This window comes from Python bivittatus, unplaced genomic scaffold, assembly GCF_059951505.1.
Source record: "Python bivittatus isolate LINGU-HERP-01145 unplaced genomic scaffold, Pbiv_v1 ctg000850_np1212, whole genome shotgun sequence".
Lineage (NCBI taxonomy): Eukaryota > Metazoa > Chordata > Lepidosauria > Squamata > Pythonidae > Python > Python bivittatus.
This window is the reverse complement of record NW_028277112.1, coordinates 22,420,819-22,441,847: the sequence shown is the minus strand read 5'-3', so window position 1 is coordinate 22,441,847 and position 21,029 is coordinate 22,420,819. Positions and strand designations below refer to the sequence as shown.

The 21,029-nt window shown below is 36.3% G+C and overlaps 1 protein-coding gene across 3 annotated transcripts in view; it reads left to right on the top strand.

Annotated features, from left to right (window-relative positions):
- Positions 1-21,029, top strand: part of CCDC112 (coiled-coil domain containing 112) — a 110,918-nt gene that overhangs the window by 17,492 nt on the left and 72,397 nt on the right. The gene's annotated exons all lie outside the window — the stretch shown is intronic.

Here is a 21,029-nt window from a genome sequence, read left to right as displayed (position 1 = left end):
TATGAAAACAAAAGAGGCAATAACTCAAGCTTTTGTCCTGCATCCTTTCTCTTCCTGTTTTGCATTCTAGGGAAGGAGGATGAATATCTTTATTTTTAATTTAAATAAATCACAATTTATATTATGCCTGCATTTGGAAATCTTATAACAGCAGTTAATTAAAATACACCAGGATTAAACTGGATAATGATCCTTTTTATCTAATGGAATAAATTCTCTAAAATGTGTATGTAACAAAAATGTGATTTATTTAAAAAATGAAAACAAATTTGACATACAATAGGAAAGTGAAGGAAATAATATCAGTTCATTGAATATTTACTGGAGCCCATTGTGGTATAGCCATATTGTGGTGTAGCCTTATATCAAAACTGAGCTATTTATGAGGGTACATTTAGCATAACCTAGCTTTGCATGCTAAGAAAAAGATGAGAAACGTACATGGATATTTATTATATTTATGTCTTGCCAAATTTGAAAAATAACAATTCTGTTGATGAGCATGTTTCTGTCAATATCAAGCAAAGCATATGATGTTCAGCGGAAGATTTTAACTAGTTCCATGTTTACAATAGTTAAAACAAGGACTCTATAAAGGTTCAAATGAGTGCTTTGCTTTGACTATCATTCAATCAAAGCTGCATTTTTCAGTTCAACTGAACAATGTGGGTTCTACATATGCACAGAAGCTGTTTTCTTTGAGTGAGGGATGCAGGTGAAGGCTGTTTGGACTTTTGTCTGCATTTTTAAGAGTGTTTGACATGCAAAATAAAGCACAGAGATAGAATATACCCACCTCACACAACTGTACCTAAATGATATTCCTATTTATTCCTATTTAAGTATTTCAATACCTAAACCATGTGGGGAAAAAGTCATGTTTCATAATCTTCTCAATCATCTGCTCTGAAAGTAGATAATATGTATTGTCTATATATACCTTCTACTCTTTCTGTATATATACCTTCTTTCTTTTTATTCTTTTTTTAGTTTGTATTGCTGTAATTATAATCTTTAATAAAATTATACACACACACATATATGCACGCACATAATTTTATTAAAGATTATAATTACAGCAATACAAGCTAAAAAAATAGAATAAAAAGAAAGAGTAGAAGGTACAGACAAGAAAGAGAAAAAAATAGAGAAGTAGAAAAGAAAGAAAAAATAAGAATATAGTAAAGAAAAACATATAGTGACTTCCCATCTTCATCAGAAAAGTATAAACAATTTTAGTAACTTATCAGCTCCTCTTAAAATAAAACAAATTATCTCTTCTTCCCATATCCCATCTCATATCTATAAATAAATCCTTAAAGCCTCGTCGTTACAGTCCTGATCAGCAAAAGTCTGTTAAGGATTGCCAGAAATAACAACATATCTATTTTAACCTCGATCAAGTAAACCAACTTTATATTCCTTTCTTTTACCTCTAACAATCTTATTCTTTAGTCCATTCAAATAATGTTCTAGAACTTGATTTCATTTTTTCTTTGTCCCTTCTCACGAGATTCATCAAAACTTTAACAAGCCTCTTTTGTAAATCTAATATAGGAAAATTATCCAGGTCAGTCTCTTGGTTTATTGTTTGTATATTCTTTTTAATTACTAAAACATCAGTTGGTTTCTTTTGTATGTCCAGTGTAACATCTTTTTCCATGTCATTTTTGTAGCGTGTCATTTGTAAATCCACTTTCAACTCAGTCTCAATTTTGTCAGGTAAAACTTGTTCTTATTCCATAACATCTTTTGGACACAGTCTGTCCATAGGGGTAAATGTCTCTATTGACACTATTAATATTAACTTCTGGGTCCATTTTTCAAACATATCCTTCAATATGTCCAATGTTAGAATATTTTGCTTCATTCTGCAATTGTAAGCCGAGTTTATGTGTTCTTCTCCTTTAATTGTAATCTTTAGTTCCTTCTAGTGTCCAGTTCTTTAGTATGTTTTTTTAAAATCAAAACAAAAGGATTTTCCTATGGGAAGGATTCTTTATAATTAATTCCAAAATCTTATTTCAAATTTATCTGGACCCTTAGTCCATTTGTAACTTTCTAAAATCCAAGTTTTAATCACCTTTTTGCTGTTTATTCCAAAAAAAAATTTTTTTTTTTAAGTTCTTAAATTTGTAGTTAAAGCTTCCTTTCGTGAAGGATTGAAGGAAACTTACTTGGTGCTGTCAAACTTGTTGATCCAAAGGTTTCTAATAGCTGAAAAACAGTTAACAAGCAGTTTCCAAAAGTGATTAGAAAAGGAAGTATGAGAACTTAGTGTCCTTTCAAAGGCACCAACCACCTTTGTCTCCCAGAGCTCTAAACCCACCAGAGACCGCTATCTTGTGGTCTTGTCGCAAAGAGCAGCTGTCTGGAGCACCTGTGGGTGATCTCAAGTCCTCTTGTCCGGAGAGGTTTTGAAGAGCTGGTTACTTGCTGGCTCTTCATTCTGCTGCAGTCATCAGTTCCGCTTTTTGCAGGGCTATCTTCAGTCTGCCGTTTCTTCCTCCGGAAGTCTCTCATAAAAAGGACAATCTATTTTATATAGAGAAGGATAAAATTCAGCCTGTTTCAATTTGAAATCCAGTGAAAGAAGCAAGCAGGTTGTAAATAATAGTTACTACCTCAAATATTTTGCTTTACTCTAGAACTTAATTTTGACAATAGTAGATTTCTTTGGATCTGGATACTTTGGACCAATTCTTTCATCACATTGGTCTTTGGCAAGATGTGTTTGCTTAGTAACTTCCTTACTGCTTATTTGAATATTTGACATATTGAAGAATTTTAGGATTTTTTTTTTAATCAAAATGAACAATTATAGCTCTCAAAATTTTAGATTAAAAAAAGGCAAGGACATTTATTTCTCTATATAAATGGTTGTAAATGAATATAGCATTTTAAATTGTTATAATTTTTACAATATACATTTCAAAAAACAAACATAACATCTGTTGTTAGGAACTTGGCAAAAGCTGTTTATATAATCAAGTCTGAAGGGTTATTTCACATTCTTATCATCAACTTTTTAAGTGACCCCAAACTATAGATTTTTTCTTAACCTTACTGTTAATTGCTAATATAGTGTATAGATTTTATGTCTAGAGCAGAGATAGGATGCCTGTTATCCTCCAGATATTGCTGAACTAAAATGTCCAGTATCCCACGCTGTTTGCCATGCTGGCAGGGATTGCTAAGAGTTGTATTTCAGTACTGTCTTACTTTCTGAAGCCCCTGAAGGACTTTTCTAGTAAATCTATAAGCAAAGTTTAATTCTTGGTTGAGTTTATTTCAGGGGCTCTGATGTACTGACCCAGTATATTTGACCCTCGACATCATGTTAGGATGATGCACAATTAAGACTAATCTCTAATGGTCTGAAAGTGAAGCTGAAAAAATGCAGTTGCCTACCAACCCAGCAGCATGCTAAACTGTTCGGAAATTATGGATTTTATTGCTTTATTCTAGATAATGTAATGCATTTCTGTTAAACAATCCAAATCTAAGTTGTTCTATAAGAACTGAAAATGGAAAATGATAAACTAGAGTATATTACATTATGTTCTTCACAGTTGTTTCATTGTATAGCTCAAACCATGTCTAATTTGGATTAGCTCATTATTTGAGGTTGAAATTACTTTTCTTTGAAGTTCATGCTGTTATAGTAAATTCAAGTGCTAAAGTGTCTTCCTTGAGCTATCAGTAGCATACACAGTTTCTCATACACACTTCTATAATTTTATCTTTGCCATTTTATCTCTCAATACATTACTCAGATTTCTTGCATGATGTACTTTTAAAATTTTGTCTCCCTTCTGTCTCAAAGAGAGGTAGAATATTTAGTTTTATTGTGCCATGAGACCTTTCTAGAAAAATCTGATTACTGGTTTTCCAGAAAAAATTGATTATTGGCTTCATGTATTGATTTACCTTCTTTCAGTGACACCAAATTGTCCCTATAATATTCTGTCAAAGATGGAAAAAAGTATTTTATTTTGACTGTCCCTTTTCTAGTAATATAATTTGCCCCCAACAAAAGAGGAAGTTGCAAACTGTAGGAATTCTGTTTCTTATCAAGTAAGCACTACAGAATTTGCACAAAACTTTGAGTAGTTCATTTGTGGGATTTACTTGTAAGAAATAAATGAACTAAGGAGTATACTATAAAATAATCTGAACTTTGCACTAGAAAAACACAAATCTAAAATTAAATTTTGCACTAGGAAAACACAAGTTTTGTTATATGAATAAATATAATACTTCTGTTATGAATTTTTGATAACCATACATGTAAGAGCTATACAGGTAGCCAAAAAAGATAACCATACATGTAAGAGCTATACAGGTAATCCTCACTTAATGACCACAATGGGGACTGGGAAATTGGTCATTAAGTGGGGTGGTTGTTAAGCAAGTGACCACATGATTAGACTCGATTTTACTATCATGTTTATGATACTCATTAAGTGAATCACAGGGTCATTAAGTGAATCCAGCTTCTCTAATGGACATTTTTTGCAGAATTTGCTTAACAACCATGTGATTCACTTAGTGACCATGATTTGCTTGACAAGTATTCTAAAAAAATCACAAATTGCAATCAAGTGACTGTGGGGGGTGGTGCAACAGTTTGTGATGGTTGTAAGTGCAAAAACAGGTTGTAAAGCAATTTTTCCAAGGCTGTCATAACTTTGAACCATCGTTAAATGAACAGTTGTTAAGCAAGGACTACCTGTACTCTCGCATCTTAATATGTTAAATTCTGTAAGCATGAAATTTTCTTTGTACGTACTGTGACTACAGATTCACAGAATGCATCAGAGTGTTGCTGTTGGGAGTTGAGTTACTGGTATTTGTAAAGTATCGCAAACCAAATATTAGATCCATGTTTAAAAAGTAGTGTGTAAGTTAAATACATTTGTAGGTTATACAGTGGAAACTTCCTAACCACTGTATAAATCTAGGCATTAGTTGTATATTAGAGCTCCCATACAAATCTCTGGTAGACCACTAGAAGACACTAAGAAGTTTTCTGTATATTGTGGCTGCCGTCCAGCAATCATCCAGATTTTTGCAGTTGAGATACGGTAGCCCTAGTATATTTGGTGTGCTAATTCAACCACATTATTATGGCATATATCTGTATGATAACCACATCTTTATTTCCAATATATTTCTCTCCCATAAATGTGAGAAACTAATGTTCAACATTGCTGGACTTTTTTTTTCCTTCTTTACCTTTGCTTTAATTTTAATTGGATACATTTCATAGTGTAGTAATGTACTTTCTGGAAGTTTCTTCTAGAACAAATATTCATATCAGTATAAACGAATCTGTTAATATAAAAGGTCTGAACTTTAAAAACCAGACAGAGCACTGTGTTGCTTGCTTCTGAAAACCGAGTAAGACATTGATATGATGCTTTCTCATATTATGTGTAAGAACCCTAATAATAGATGTAGAACAATCTTGTTCTGTGCTTCCAATTTCCCTAATCATCAAGCAATCCCAAGGCAATATTACATAGCCACTTTAAGTATGTTCAAATACCACACTTAATCCAGGTCTGGGGCTAACCATGGATAAGTAAGGTCCTACTGGTCCTTGAGAGAGGTGATATGGCAAACGAGCATTTGGTCATTATCCTAACTATCTAGGTTATCTAAGGCTGTTTTCTTCCAAATATTCTTGTTATGATTTCTGTGTCCAATTTTTAAATGTCTGTCTTTATCCTCTAAAGCTTTCTCATTCTGGTGTCCTCTGTGTAATTTGAGCAAGGATTTTCAGAATTCTCAACCAATGCAGCTCTTGGAATTCTATTCCAATTGTGATTTTAGTGTATCACATTGGGGATGGCTGCCAGAGATACTCCAAATTGTTTCAGCTGCTTAGGCAGAATTGACATTAATTAAATTGTCAGTTGCTAAGTTGTGATAGGCAACAGGAGATCTGAGTTATGGGAAAGTAGAATCACTGGATTTGTGCATCATGCTAAACTTGGTTTGCTTAAATATTGTTTGTTCAATTAACCCCAGTGACTAAATTCACACAGTAAACTAAATCATAGTTTATGAATCTTCATGCCAGGTTCAGCCCAAGAACCACAATGAGACAGTCCAAGAACAACTCAGTTACTTTATTAGCTTACATGTACTAGACAGAATCTTGCCAGACTAACTCTAACCCCCAGCAACAGCAACTATAACCCTGAATTCCTTAGGGAGGGGCCAGTCTCCTCTTCACTTTCACATGCTCCAGCTGGGGGCTGAGGAGATGCTTGGAATGTCTTTCCCCCTCCCTGTAACGTTGAAGCTCCATTCCAGGATCCTCCTTGCTCATGCCTTCCATCACACTCCATGACTGGTTTCACAAGGTAGGCTAAGTATAAATCAAGCTACATTTGACCCTTCACCGCTTCAATCCTTCCAACTAAGCTTATAGCCGAAAATTAGTAAAACATATTCAGTAATAATAAAAACATCAACGATACCATCAATACCTGTTAGATCTGGTTAGAGAGGCATGTTCCAGGTCCCGACTACAAGAGAGTGTCATCTGTCAGGACTCAGGAAGAGAGCCTTTTCTGCCATGGTGCCTGCCTTCTGGAACATCCCCCCAGAAGTTAGACTTGCCCTGACCCTGCTGGCCTTTTGCAAGGCATTAAAAAAACTGGCTTTGCCATCACGTCTGGGGCTCTGATAGCATGGGTGAGCCCATGTCATGGCTTGTTTGAGTGGTTGAGAACCTTCTTGGCTGCTATTTTTATTTTTGTTGTTTTTAACTGGTTGTTTTTATTGTTTTTTATTCTGTTTTAATAGAAACAGACTCATACAGTGTCATGTATACAATCGTGTGAAAAAGAAAGTACACCCTCTTTGAGTTCTATGGTTTTACGTATCAGAACATAATAAAAATCATCTGGTCCTTAGCAGTTCTCAAAAGTAGGTAAATACAACCTCAGATAAACAACAACATGACATATTACACCATGTTATCATTTATTTTACAAAAAGAAAGCCAAAATGGAGAAGCCCTTACTGCTTCCATAGGTATGAAGAGGCTAAGTAGCAGCCAGCTGCTGCTAATCAAATGCCCTTGATCAATTGATCATCAGCCAGTGTGACTACCTCTGTAAAAGCCAAAGTTTTAGGAGTTTGCTGGTCTAGAGCATTGAGGTATGTATTAACACAATGCCAAAGAGTAAAGACATCAGCAGTGATCTTAGAGAAGCAATTGTTGCTGCCCATCAATCTGGGAAGGGTTATAAGGCCATTTCCAAACAATTTAAAGTCCATCATTCTACAGTGAGGAAGATCGTTCACAAGTGGAAAACATTCAAGACAGTTGCCAATCATCCCAGGAGTGGACGTCCCAGCAAAATCACCCCAAGGTCAGACCTTGCAATGCTCAGAACAATTGCAAAAATCCAAGAGTTACATCTCAGACTCTACAGGCCTCAGTTAGCATGTTAAATGTTCAAGTTCATGACAGTACAATTAGAAAAAGACTGAACAAGTATGGTTTGTTTGCAAGGGTTGCTAGGAGAAAGCCTCTTCTCTCTAAAAAGAATATGGCAGCATGGCTTAGGTTTGCAAAGTCGCACCTGAACAACTCAAAAGACTTCTGGAACACTGTCCTTTGGACAGACGAGACTAAAGTGGAGATGTTTGGCCATAATGCACAGCGCCATGTTTGGCAAAAACCAAACACAGCATATCAGCACAAACATCTCATACCAACCGTCAAGCACAGTGGTGGAGGGGTGATGGTTTGGGCTTGTCTTGCAGCCACAGGACCTGGGCACCTTGCAGTCATTGAGTCAACTGTGAACTCCTCTGTATACCAAAGTATTGTAGAGTCAGATGTGAGGCCATCTGTCTGACAGCTAAAGCTTGGGCGACGTTGGATCATGCAACAGGACAATGATCCCAAGCACACCAGCAAATCTACAACAGAATGGCTGAAAAAGAGAAGAATCAAGGTGTTGCAATGGCCCAGTTAGTCCAGACCTCAACCCGATTGAAATGCTGTGGCAGGACCTTGAGAGAGCTGTGCATAAACAAATGCCCGCAAACCTCAATGACGTGAAGCAATGTTGTGAAGAAGAGTGGGCCAAAATTCCTCTACAATGATGTGAGAGACTGATCAGGTCATACAGAAAACGATTACTTCAAGTTATTGCTGCTAAAGGTGGTTCTACAAGCTATTGAATCATAAGGAGTATTAAGTTTTTCACACATGGCTTCTCCATTTTGGCTTTCTTTTGGTAAAATAAATGACATGGTGTAATATGTCATGTGTTGTTGTTCATCTGAGGTTGTAGTCACCTACTTGTGAGAACTGCTAAGGACCAGGTGATTTTTATTATGTCCTGATACGTAAAACCATAGAACTCAAAGAAGGTGTACTTTCTTTTTCACACAACTGTATGAGATGAACCACCTATAAACTTACTAAATAAGTAAATGCCTATATCATCTCTAAAGAATCTGATCCATCAGTCATGACAAATTACTTTCATACTGATTATGCCAGCATACATCTCATCGTTCTCTCCACCATCCCGAAGGCACATTGGAACACTCAAGTTTTTAATAGCTTTTCAAAAATCAAGAATAAGACTGCCGATCTTATGTTTGGTGGTAGGAAATTCTACAAGGGCTCCTATAGAAAATGTTAACCTTTTAGTCCCTTCCCATCATACCTTCCACAAGCACACCTTGGGCAGGTAGATGCCCTTTGGAATAAGCTTTCTCAAAGATAGTCAGGCCCTGAGCTAAGTCATTTATGAATTCAGTAAGACTGAGAACAGTCTGAAGAAAGGAGAGGAGGAGCTTTCCTCAGCGCACCATAGATTCTTAATTCAAGACTTTCTGGAAATTGATGGTGAGACAGCAATGGGGATCTATTGGCATAAACAAGATTAGTTATGCTTTTGTCATATTAAGTGAAAATATTTGACAATTTTGCTGCTTTCTTGGACTTCAATCTTCATTTTTTTGGGAGGTAAGACCTATGGAATTCAATGATTCAATAGTATTGTGCTTCCAATATCATGTTAGTTCTTATGCAAATTCATGTATTAAACAGCAGTTCTCATCATTTAATGGGTTGATGTCAGTAGTGCATGAAAGACTCTGTATATGTGTATAAGAGATTTTCCAAACTATTGTATTAAAATAATTAACACTACTGTATATAAAATACCCTACATTTTACATCTCTTGTCATCCAGTAATGAGGAGCATTCCAATATCCTACAGATGATTCTATTATAAATGCTGGTGAGTCACCATGAATTCCTAAATGCTGCCTTACCAAACTGAAAGCAGCAGTAATTGCTTTAATGCTCACTTTGGACTTTGTGTATGTGTGCCTTCGAGTTGTTGACTCCTGATGACTGCATGGACTAGTCCCTGCAGCTTTCTTGGTAAGGTTTTTCGGAAGTGGTTTCCCATTGCCTCCTTCCTTGGGCTGAGAGTGATTGGCCCGAGAGTGATTGGCCCAAGGTCACCCAACTGGCTTTAGTCTGAAGGCGGACTAGAACTCACGGTCTCCCAGTTTCTAACCCGATGCCTTAACCACTGTCCCAAACTGGCTCTCACTATGGACTACAGGAGCCCAAAAGAAATAACTGAAGAAAACAAATTTACTAGGACATGTCAATTTCTCACATTGATATTTTATTAACCAAGTGAAATTCATAGTTATCTACTACTTTTTTTTACCTTTGTGTCTCTTTGTTGTTCTTAAATTGAATAATCCAGTAATATATTTGTTTTAGGAAAAGGTTTTTTATTTTTTCTGCTTTGGGGAACGCAGCAGTATAATAAAAGAAATGGGCTCCTGTAAGCTGCTTTGAACTGAACATCCTGGGTGGGGTGGGAATGTATGTATTATTTTTTTGTTTTGTTTTTGAGGAGACGGAAATGTTATAAATAAAGGGAATTGAGAGAATGAAACTAAGTTCCACAGGTGTTTGAAAATTCATTCAAATTCTGATGCTATACAGTGGCATGTTTTAGGAATGCCTTTCATTTGTAAATATATTTTTCTCATTTGGAATTGTTTACAATAAGGCTTAGAAGTGCTGCCCTGAAGCAAGTCCAGTATAATTTACTAAAACCATTGAGAAAGGCTTTGCTTAGGCTTTTAAGATTTAACATTGCAGCACCACAAATATTGGTCTGCTAACACAGATTCCACTGGTGACATAGGGCTTGTGCTTGATAAATCTGTCACGTTACATCCAAATATATTGGGGGGGGGGGGTTAAGGACAAGCAGATACTTATAATTTTGTGTCTTAAAATATCACTCTATTCCAAATAATCAACATGGGTAATAGCAGTTTTAAACTAAAAAGCAATGGGATCATCTGTGCTAAGCTGTTAGCACATATAAAACTACAGCGGAACACAGTATATGAAATGTGATTCAAGAAAATGCCATCTAAAAATAACTCTAACACCTAGTGTTCATATTCAGAAATGAGTTCTGACGGTAGAAGGGCTACCCTAAGTGCTTCAGAAGCACAAAAAAGGGTATTGCTACTTTTTTCACATATTCAGTTTAAATCATATAAATAGCCCTGGGAGTCAGTTGCAAAGAAGAAATATGTAAAGAAATCATTGCCTTTTCTAAGTTGATTTTCATTATTTACTTCAACTCAAAGTATTTGCAATGCATTTACATTATCTGCTTGTGATTGAATTCTGAACATTTATTATTCTTCAATTATGTGCAGTGTTAAAATGGCAATATGACTACAGCATTGCTCAAATTAATCTGAAGGTTTAGTGGATGAGTCATCAAACTAGAATTTCTCATCCTTACATTTCTGAATTAATAAGGTTATTGGCATCTCTCACGTTTCCCAAGTCTCTTTAAACTTCCATTTGCTTGCTTCCCAAATTTTCAGTCCATTTCAACTTTTCTCTCTTCTAATGTAACAATATTTAACCTTGATTTATAGATTTCCATGGATCAAGCTATTTATTAACTTGAATTTACTGAAGAGTGGTAGCAATTTTATAGGGTTCCTTTGAATATTTTTTTTTTTTGTTCTGCTTTTTGAAAAAGTTCCATGTGTTCATTTTCTTTTCCTTTCAGAATGTTGAATCCTAAGAAGCATTTTATCAAGGAACTGAGCAGACTTTGACTACTTGAATTGTGCCCAATATCATTTTCTAGATTAATCTGTGTAATATCTATTGCTTTGAAATTCAATTTCTCCTGAGAACCTCATTTGTATTGGGGTAATACTTCTTTGCAACACCTGCTGTAGCCAAACCAAGTATAGGTGACTAAAATAATACAGTTTTCTTATTTATTCCAATATGAAATTCTAGGCTATAAGCCTTCAGGCCAGTGCTTTCTGATTCAGAGTATGTTGAATTATAGGTGGTTGCCATGCAGATGGAATATTAAGGAAATAGTCTAAATCAGTTGTGGGTAGCCTAGATCACATACAGTCTCTAAATCCCTTTTCGTACTCCCTGAAAACTGCCACAATGACCAATTGACGGTGGTGCCATTTTTTGTTTTAAATTAATGTAGATGTATGTTTACTACAACTATTTTACTAAAAGATATCCCTAACTCTCCAAAATGGAAAAAACAGGCTGGCAAAAATTCCACCTCACCCTCTGTGGTACCTTCACTCCTTCATTGCAATGTCCCATTGCCAGTGGGTGGGGGGAACCTTTTAAAAATGTGTCCTCTGGTCATGACTCACCCATGATTTGTCTAACATTCTGTAAGGCTGAGATAATAATATGTGATTCCATATTAGCTATTCATATGTCGGGAGTGTGTTGTTCATGCTTGTGAGCTTCCTTAACTCATCTGTGTGATACAGAATCCTGGACTAAATGGCCCTTCGGTCTTATTCACCATACAGAACTTCTTATGTACTTATGTAGATATGTAGATACTGTAATTATACATGTGTTATGTTCAAGTCAATTCAAGACAATTACTCTTCTTAATCATGTGACAGAGGTGAGGGTTGTCACCGGCAACAGGGTGTGACAGGAACAATGGTCTCTCACACAAGCTGAGGCTCCAACACTTGATGCAATGATTCTGATATCCTGCTGGAGATGTTTGTGGAGATACTGTGGGGCAGCAGAGTTTGGGGTGCTACAGCTGCTTTTGGTCTCAGTTGAAAAGCAGTAGAAATGATGGAGAATTATGAGGGAGTGCAGGGTTTTAGAACCTAAGTCCTAACTCTTGAAAACTCAGAATGGGAGATACAAAGGACAAAGTAGATGTATACTTGGCTTCCAACCTTTAAATTGAATGGGCAAGAATGGAAGTGATATTTGGACCCTGAAAAAGTTGGGCTGAAGAGAAACCCAACCATGGTATTATTTCCATATTTTCATGGTTGCTAGCCAATTTTCTGTAAAATAAGGGCAGTCCTGTGATAGAATAGAATTTCACAGAAGGTCTTTGCTCCAAAATTATTTAAGTTCCCCCATGTGGGACAAAAGAAACCAAATCCGAACCTTTTATTAGCTCCTGCAAATTAGCTGTGACATCACAACTCTACATTTGGATTGATTTAGTTGATTTAGAATAAATTAAAATAAGACATAATAGTATGAAATTGTTTGAATTTTCCAGTACTCTTCATCAGGCATGATGTTAATAAAAACCAGGGAATGAGAAAGAAGCAAAAGGCAAAACTAGGCTTCATATTACTGCCATATGTTTGTTGCTCAGATTCAGTCTTAAGATGAGATTTGTCAGTTCGAAAGCTTGCAGACTCTTTTGTGTCATTTTAGTTGATCCTGCTACGTGTATTGCCAAAATATGGATTTTGGATTTTTTCCCCCAGTACTATTATTACATGCCTCTAAAATCCTGTTCTTTCTTTTTCTAACTAGTCCAGTTTTCTTGCTTGGGGGTGGTGAGGACATCATGAGTAATTTACAAAAGATGCATCCTCTTACAATGAGTGAAAATTCAGTATCGGTTCTTATACCGCCATCTCTGTGGATGGATACTTTCTGCAGTATGCCCCTTGGCTCAGAGCATGGTTGCCGATGCAAAAATATTATCATGAAGCACCCATCTGATTGGGGTTTGTTTCCAGTCCATTTAAGGATATCTCAGGATCTCAGAATATTCTCTTGATATTCAGGCCATTCCAACCACTCTCCTAAATACTGTTCTGTCCTTTAGTTTAGCCTTGTCTCCTTTGGTTATTTTTATAATGCCTTCCCTGTTGCCCTTAATCTGTGTTATTGATTGAGTTGCCCAATAGAACTTGCCATTGTTTCCTTACTGCTCATTTTGTCTCCCTAGATCCCTGATTCCTTCCAGATCCTCGTTTTCCTTAAGCCTAAAGCTTTTCTGTAGTGGTTATATGAGATGTGTGACAACTGGCTTTGTCCTTTCTAGCTGTAACTCCCAAAGATGGCTAATCTTCAAATATATTACTGTTTAATATATATAGCAAAATATATTACTATTTAATATGTATAGCAAAATACTTGTATTTCCAATAACCTTTGCTATTTTTTTTCCTCCTCAAAACTAAGTTGTTGTTTTTCCTGTTGTCCCAGTTCTTTTGTACCTTATTTACCATCAGTATTTTCAAGTATGTGTGGAGTTTTCTTTCAGTCTGTGTAAGACTTAATTCTAGTCTAACATGTACAAAGTTGGAAAAGCCTCAACAAACCTAGATTCCTGGCAAAAGGAAGCAGCTGGCTGTTTTCACATCTGCAATATTAAAAATCCAAAATTAAGCAGTTTATTTACAATGAATACCCCATCTGGACAGTCTTTAAATGTAAACTGAATAATGTTAATGGTAGTGTGAGACACACAGGGACACACATGCTTTATATATTTACTGTGAAGCCAAAACAATAACTAGAGGATAATATTTGCATCATAGTGAGACTAATATGTCAGACATCTTCATGACAGGTGCTTGAAAAACCTAGATCCTTTGAGCAAAAATACACTAAATGATCAAGTGACCACATTTGTTTTGATTATTGGTTGCCTGGTTACCATCATCGTAGCTTTGATACTTGAATGTATAATCTCAGCAGTAGCTTAAATGTAGCTGCATTTCTTTGTCAAATGGAAACATATTCTACCTTATTTCTTTTATTCATATATACCCTCCCCTGAGACATTAAGATACATTTATGTTCCTCACATTTAAATACATGCCTGCATGCATATTAACAGGGAATACATTATATAACAGAGCCAAACAATCCACCAGCCAACCAGTTTGGCTACCCTTCTTGCTGTAGACTGTTCTATGAAAAACTTTGGCACCATTGTTTTGTTTCTTCAGATGTAAGCATATTACATGGCAGGTCTTTATTTCTGAAGATTTTCCTACTGTTTTGTCAGCATTAAAAGGCCATTGCTCTGTCACAGAGTTCAAGTTCTACATGCAGAAAGTTCCAGGCTCAGTCTCTGGTGTGTCCTTATAGTGATATAAAAGACTTTTATCTGAAACCACGGAGAGTCAGTGCCATTCTATAGAAATAATACTGGGCTAGGTGGATCTATATAAATTACAACTTTCCCCAGCCTAGGTAATTTCAAATGTAGTACACTATAACTCCCAACATCTCAGGGAATGCTCTGGGCCACCATTTCTAGTATGCTAGTCTCTCCTTCATTCAAAATTGGTGTTGTGCTTGATTTGGCAGAAGACTGGATCAGCTCTATCATAACACACAATGGAGCAGCTAGTGAGGACCTGAATAGGGAATGAATTGGACTCTAAAAGAACACCACTGCATTTCTGATCCATTGTGATTACTGTATTTCATTGTGCCTAAAATATATAGCAAATAGCTTACATCTCTCATAGGATTTTCTCTGATGAGTTGATTGGTTGTCTCCCTAGACATATTTTGTCTCTTTTCTGCTTTGTTTATGGTTTCTGTATTATTTTTATTGTTATAAACTGCCGTCATAGTCAGGCAGCCTTATAAATCAAATAAATAAATAAACCTACCATTTATGTGTCACTCAGAGAGGGGTGTCTTTAGAGCACAACCCTTTTTATGACGTGTCACTCTGTAGAGTCTCTCCTGCCCTCCTCAAAACATATTAAGTACCAAGAGGTTGATGAGTGAGTGGCAATGCTGCTTTCCTGGGAAAGAGCACACAGATGGTTGTGGTGGCCCTTGGGAGGAAGGCACATCCTGATCTAGCTTGTGTCATAACCAATAACAACACTTCTAGATATTTCTTTTTTATTTGTGTTATGTGTCATGTTTTCCAAACTACAGAAAACAAAATGAAACAAATAAAAATGATCAGGAAGGTGAGAAATAGGGTGGGTCCCAATTTCAAAAGATTTGAGGAACAGCGGTTTGCCCAGAGTGTTGACAATGAATACAATTCTATGAGATCACTATGATGAAGATTCACAATAGCACTGTCTGCAACTCCTTGCTGTAAACAAAATAGTTCCAAATTGCTCTTCATTTCCAGTTTAAACAACACTAATGCTAGGCACTTGTTATTGTAGATAAGGCTTGAATAATCCCGGTTAAGAGTTTTCTGCTGTACAAGAAATCCCATTTTCAAGCAGTGAATATCATTGCCAAAACTTTTTGCTCCTTATGTGGAGTGGTTTTTGTCATCATGACGTATCCTACTGTACAGTCCCTGATGTCCCAGTGTGGTAGCTGGATATCCTGTATGGTAAAGAGCCCCAAATATAGTACTGTTTATTTTATTTATTAGATAGATTTATATGTCATCCAATTCATTCTAGATTCTAGGCAACATACAGTCAATAAAACAAAATACAAATTAAAAACACTCACAACAATGTAACATCATTTCAACCCAAACAACCATCCCCCACTCAGCAGCTGCTTCAGTCAAGTGGCACCCTTGGCGTGAAGGTTGTTTGGAAGATCGCTCTTCTGAAATGTCAGTAGGGAGGGGCCTCAGATGGTTGGGCTATTCCAGAACAAGGGCACTATGACATATAGCTATCATGACTGCATGAATCAGTAGACAGACAGACAGACAGACAGGTGAATGGGTAGATAGACAGTTTGAAGACTTGCCACCATGGTGAACAGAAAAACAGTAACAAGTCAATATTTACTTAGAACCAATTATATGAAGTTCGTTTTGTGTCTGACTCTTTTTGCCAACCATCTATCAGTGGCAACTGTATACTTGTGTTTATACAAAACAACAGGAGAAAGGAAAAGACAAGGTTAGAGTAAACTGAAGTGAATACAGTAGTGGAAGTTGCGAAATGAAAATCTTCCTTTTGTTCTTCTAGAGAAATTTTAAAGTAAATAATAACCTAAGGGTTGTTTTTTTTTAAAAAAAAGCATAATAAAATAGCTGCATTCATTTACTTGGCCCTGCCATTCTGAAATTGTATGGTTTTTATAGAGGTATCTAGACTTTTCATGTAGCCTAGTTTTATCCAGATTTTTAAAAAATTTTCTATTATTATTACTTCAGCGTAACTGTTCTAAAATAAACATGTAAGCCTATATTATTTGTGCCTCAAAGAAACAAAGAAAGAAATAGGCATAATACAGATAAATGGTCAAGACTTCAAAATATTTTACATTTAATGCTTTTCATAAGTTTTTGCAAACTTGTCAAGAGTCTGAACTGTATAAGGATCATGATTTGGGAGGCAGATGGCTGCAAAAGCTGAACACAGAATTTATCTGCACCGATTACAGGACCAGGTTATCCGAGGGACTGCCTATCGCCCATGGTTTCTGCCCATCTGGTAGGACTGGGCAGAGAAATTGTACTTTGGGTCCCTTTAATCAAACAATGCCATCTATTTGGAATCAAGAAACACATTGTATCTGTCATGGCACATGCCTTCTGGAACAATATCCCCCACAGATCCATGTAACTCCCACCCTTATGATGTTCCTGAAGTCTTTAAAACCTGGCTGTCCTCCCAGGCCTTGAGGTTGGGTGTTGGTGATGTATTTTGTCTGAGAGAATGTGTTTGTCTGAATGCATGGGATTTTCTTTTTATTGTTTTCTATTTTTAATGTAAGCTGCCCAGAATCATTTTGGAGTTGGGCAACCTCCAAATCATTCATATTGATTGATTCTTTCATTCATTCATTCATATTTAAGGTTTTGAAGAACCACCCTTCACATATTTATCGATCACTTTATTCTGTCTTCAATGCAATTATCGCTTGTGTGCCTCTCCAAAAGCCTATGATGTATACCTCAGAAAACAGTTACTGTAGCAGTACAGGTGGCTAGATATCGAGCAAGAAGCAAAAGCAATCTATTCAAATTTCTATGCTGTCCAAATCATAAAATCATTAAAGTGGTTGCTGCAAAGAACTCCATGATCATTGAAAGACCTGTGAATAGACCATTGATAATGGTCTTATATTTCAGTCAGTCACTCAGTGGTATGAGCTAGGAGAAAACAACAACAACCTGTAACCATTTAAAAGAACTGTTTTCTTGAAAATGCATATCAAAGTATTAGGCAATATGTCTGTTGTTTTCCTAACAGACCTGCAAGAAAAACAACATTAATTTCCAAATCACACCTTTGTTTTATTAATTTCTCAGAAACCTGATTACGCTCTATGTCTGAGGGTCTCAGTCTGAGTACAATGCAAAATTTAAACTCCTAACCTCCCCAATAATCTGCTAACAAGTACTGTTGCCTCAAATGCTACTTCTAGAATGTGTATTTCTACTAGGTACAGAGAGTCAGCCACCTTGAACAGCCAACAATGAGGTTAGTAAAGTGCTGAACAGCAAAATGCTTGTATGTATCAAGCATCCTTCTCACTTCTCTCAGGTGCAGTTGTGGACAGGGTCTTACATCATCCTGTACTTCTAGCCCACTGAGTTACTATATATGGAATAAAATATAACAAGGGGCCATCTTGTCCTTCAACAAACACAGCAAAGTCTTAGTTGGTCATGTTCTTACTTGCCTGTATTCCTTCTCTCCTTTGATTTTTGCTGCTAATTATTGTTTCACATTTCTTTATAGAAGTAACTGAGCATGGACAATAACATGTACAATGAATCTCTGCTTGAAAATCAGAAATGCAGACCCCAGCATCTTTGGGAGAAATACTGATTGCTAGCTCTCAAAAAAGCTTTTCCAATAATTAGCCAAACTGATAGCTAATTACTGTTGGTATAATCCATATAATACCTGGAAATGGTTTAAATACGTCAAGTAACATTTTTCACAATAAAGTAGTAAGTACTGGTGTGACTATCCAAAAGGGATTTTAAGGAATAAGGTTGGCATCTGCTTGACTTAAATGTACATATGTTTTCTAATTTCTATCAAACAACATGCTTCTCTTAAACTTGGCTCCTTGCTAAGCATGCAAAAAGAATTGATATTATCCTTTCTTTCTTGTCTGTAGGAGGGTTGCTAAGAAACTGAATTCCTTAAATGTTTAAAAGAAAATATCTTAGAACATTAGTAACAAATGAGTCAAAATGAATTTTTTGGAAGCCACAATTCCTCTTCCTGTTATTCTGTCCCACCGGAGATAGAGACCTCATACTATGTGATGTTTCTGGTTTTAGAAATTGAAAAGGGATTTTAGAAAAAAGAATCTACTACATATTAACTTGGCAAGAATTCTAAATCATTGCCTTGGGTGCTAATACAGGGCAACGTTGGAATGCTTCACATCATGTTAATCTGAACCATAGATTTAAGGAGCTTCAGCATTTGAAAATTAGATGACTGCTGCCAAAGAATTGGTTTGAAATCAACTTTTACATCTTAGTACCACCTACTTTTTTTGGGTCCTCAACCTGCAGGTATCTCAGGTCACACTATTTTAGTGATAATAGAAGCTGTAAAAGTTGGAAGCATAGTCTTGAGTTTCCTGCCTGGAATCTCCAGCCCTCGGAACTTGCTTGCCTGTTCATATGCTTTCTATCAATAATCATGCCATTCCTATCTTTAGATCTTATAAATGGTGTTCCAAAATCAGAAGAGGGCAACCTCTGGCCCCAGAGCTGCATACAGCCCTTGAAGCCATTCTTTTGCAACTCCTTGAGCCCCTTTTAAACCACAATTCTTGAAAACTGATAGCACAGATTCCCACTTGTTTAAGGTGGAAAAGCATGTAGAACCCACATTAGGTTTAACATCAGTTATTCATATGATGAAGACATCCCCGATACTCGTGTGTTGCCAGCTACAATCTAGCAGGGATGCAGGGTAAGAGAAAAAAGCTAGGGTTCTTTTCCTATCCCTATATTTGAAGTGCATTTACCTGTCATATCCCTTTCCTCCCAGTTCCCATTCTTCTCTTCACGGAGCAAAATTTGATGGAAATTCTGACTGGCCATACTTCGGCCCTCTCCTTTCCCCAGGAAGAATCTACTCCCCAAAGTCTGCAACTTTTCTCCAAGGTCAAGTAGTAACTGTCAGAAAAAAAACTCTGGGGCCATGATTAGCATATCTGGAAAACATGATGTGAGGGAGAAGGTAATTTGGGCATTTTATGTATTGGGAATGGTTTGCAAATCAAACAAGTTACATGTGGCATGTCTCAAGAAAGCCCTTCAAATTCTTCCTTCAAACTTAGTCCTGTCCATGTGAATGACCTGTCTTGCCCACAAGGGTTAGCCTGGTTCTCACAAGGGTAGGAACGGTTGCAATGCAGTCCCTGGCGTCCAGTTGTTTGTCCTTTATGGGCTGAGTCCTGCTTTCTCCATGACATCTTCTCACCTTGTGTAGCAACTAACCCATCCATTATTAATTTGGGCTCCTATTTTTCTGGTTACTGCTTTTGCCCCCCTTCCTCCAGCCATCTTATTTCTTGGGTAAATTCTCTCTTCCCTGTACTATATACACCATACAATCATGAACATTGTCAATTTTTCTTTCCAGTTGCTCTTTGATTAAACTCTTACTTCAGATCCCTGTTACTAACCTGTAACAGTTTTATTTTCTTTACACAGGCTATCACTTGCTGTTCAAGTTCTGCAGAGTTCATGGTTTATTTTTTGTCATAGCAACATATGTTTTATGTGTTAATTATGCCAGTACATTAAATAAAACAATCATCTTGGTAACCCAGAATCAGCTTAAACTAGAAAAGTCCTATTACCGTATGTAATACGTTTTCGAAGTAATAGACAGTTCTGACCTTGATGCTCATTTGTTTGAGAAAGAAAAAGTAAAAGGGAAAAAAACCCCAAACACATCAAGTGGACCTAGCTGTTAAAGCAAACTGAGGACAGGTGTGCCAGGCATTAAGTAGTCCAATATAAGTTGCTTGGTTTTTCAATGTTGCTTATTGTTAAATGTATAATTAACTGCAGTTAGGTTGCATTACAAATCAATAAGTAGTAAATATTCTAAGTATTATTTATGAATTGTTGGAAAGGAAAGATGGGGTTTACTTGGGATCCAAGAAAAGCCCATTAAATAAATTTGTCTTGTATATTCAAGTCAATCAGGATGGACAGAAATTTCTCATTCCCTCAATTTCCACTTCAATTACCAAAAGTAAAGCAAACCTCCCTTATTATAATTATGCAATTAATATGACAGATGAGCATCGCATGAGCATGAGATTTGTCTATAGCATCAGTATCCTTGAGGTGTTCCCAAAATAAATTTTCCTCCTCAGGAGTATATTCTCTTTCCTTGCAGAAAATTGTCAATTTAAATGGGTATAAACTTCAGAATGCTACATAAACTTACAAGAGAGCTACATTCACAGAAACATTTTGCTCTAAGGAGTCCTTGAAACATTATTCAGACTAACTCCCCAAATCTCCCATTGCAACCCTGAGGACATTTCCCCATTAGCAAACTATGGTATCTTCTAGAGTCATCCAACTATCATTGTGCCAAAATAACAGCAGTGAGTAAGGCTTTACATTAGTTCAATTATAGCTATGAAGATGCTTAAGTCATTAGTGTGGAAATGGATTTAGATGCAAAATGGTTAAAGTGGTTTAGCACATGATGCTAGCAAAGACTGAATTTTTAATATATGCTGTTTTAAGAATAAACAATTCCC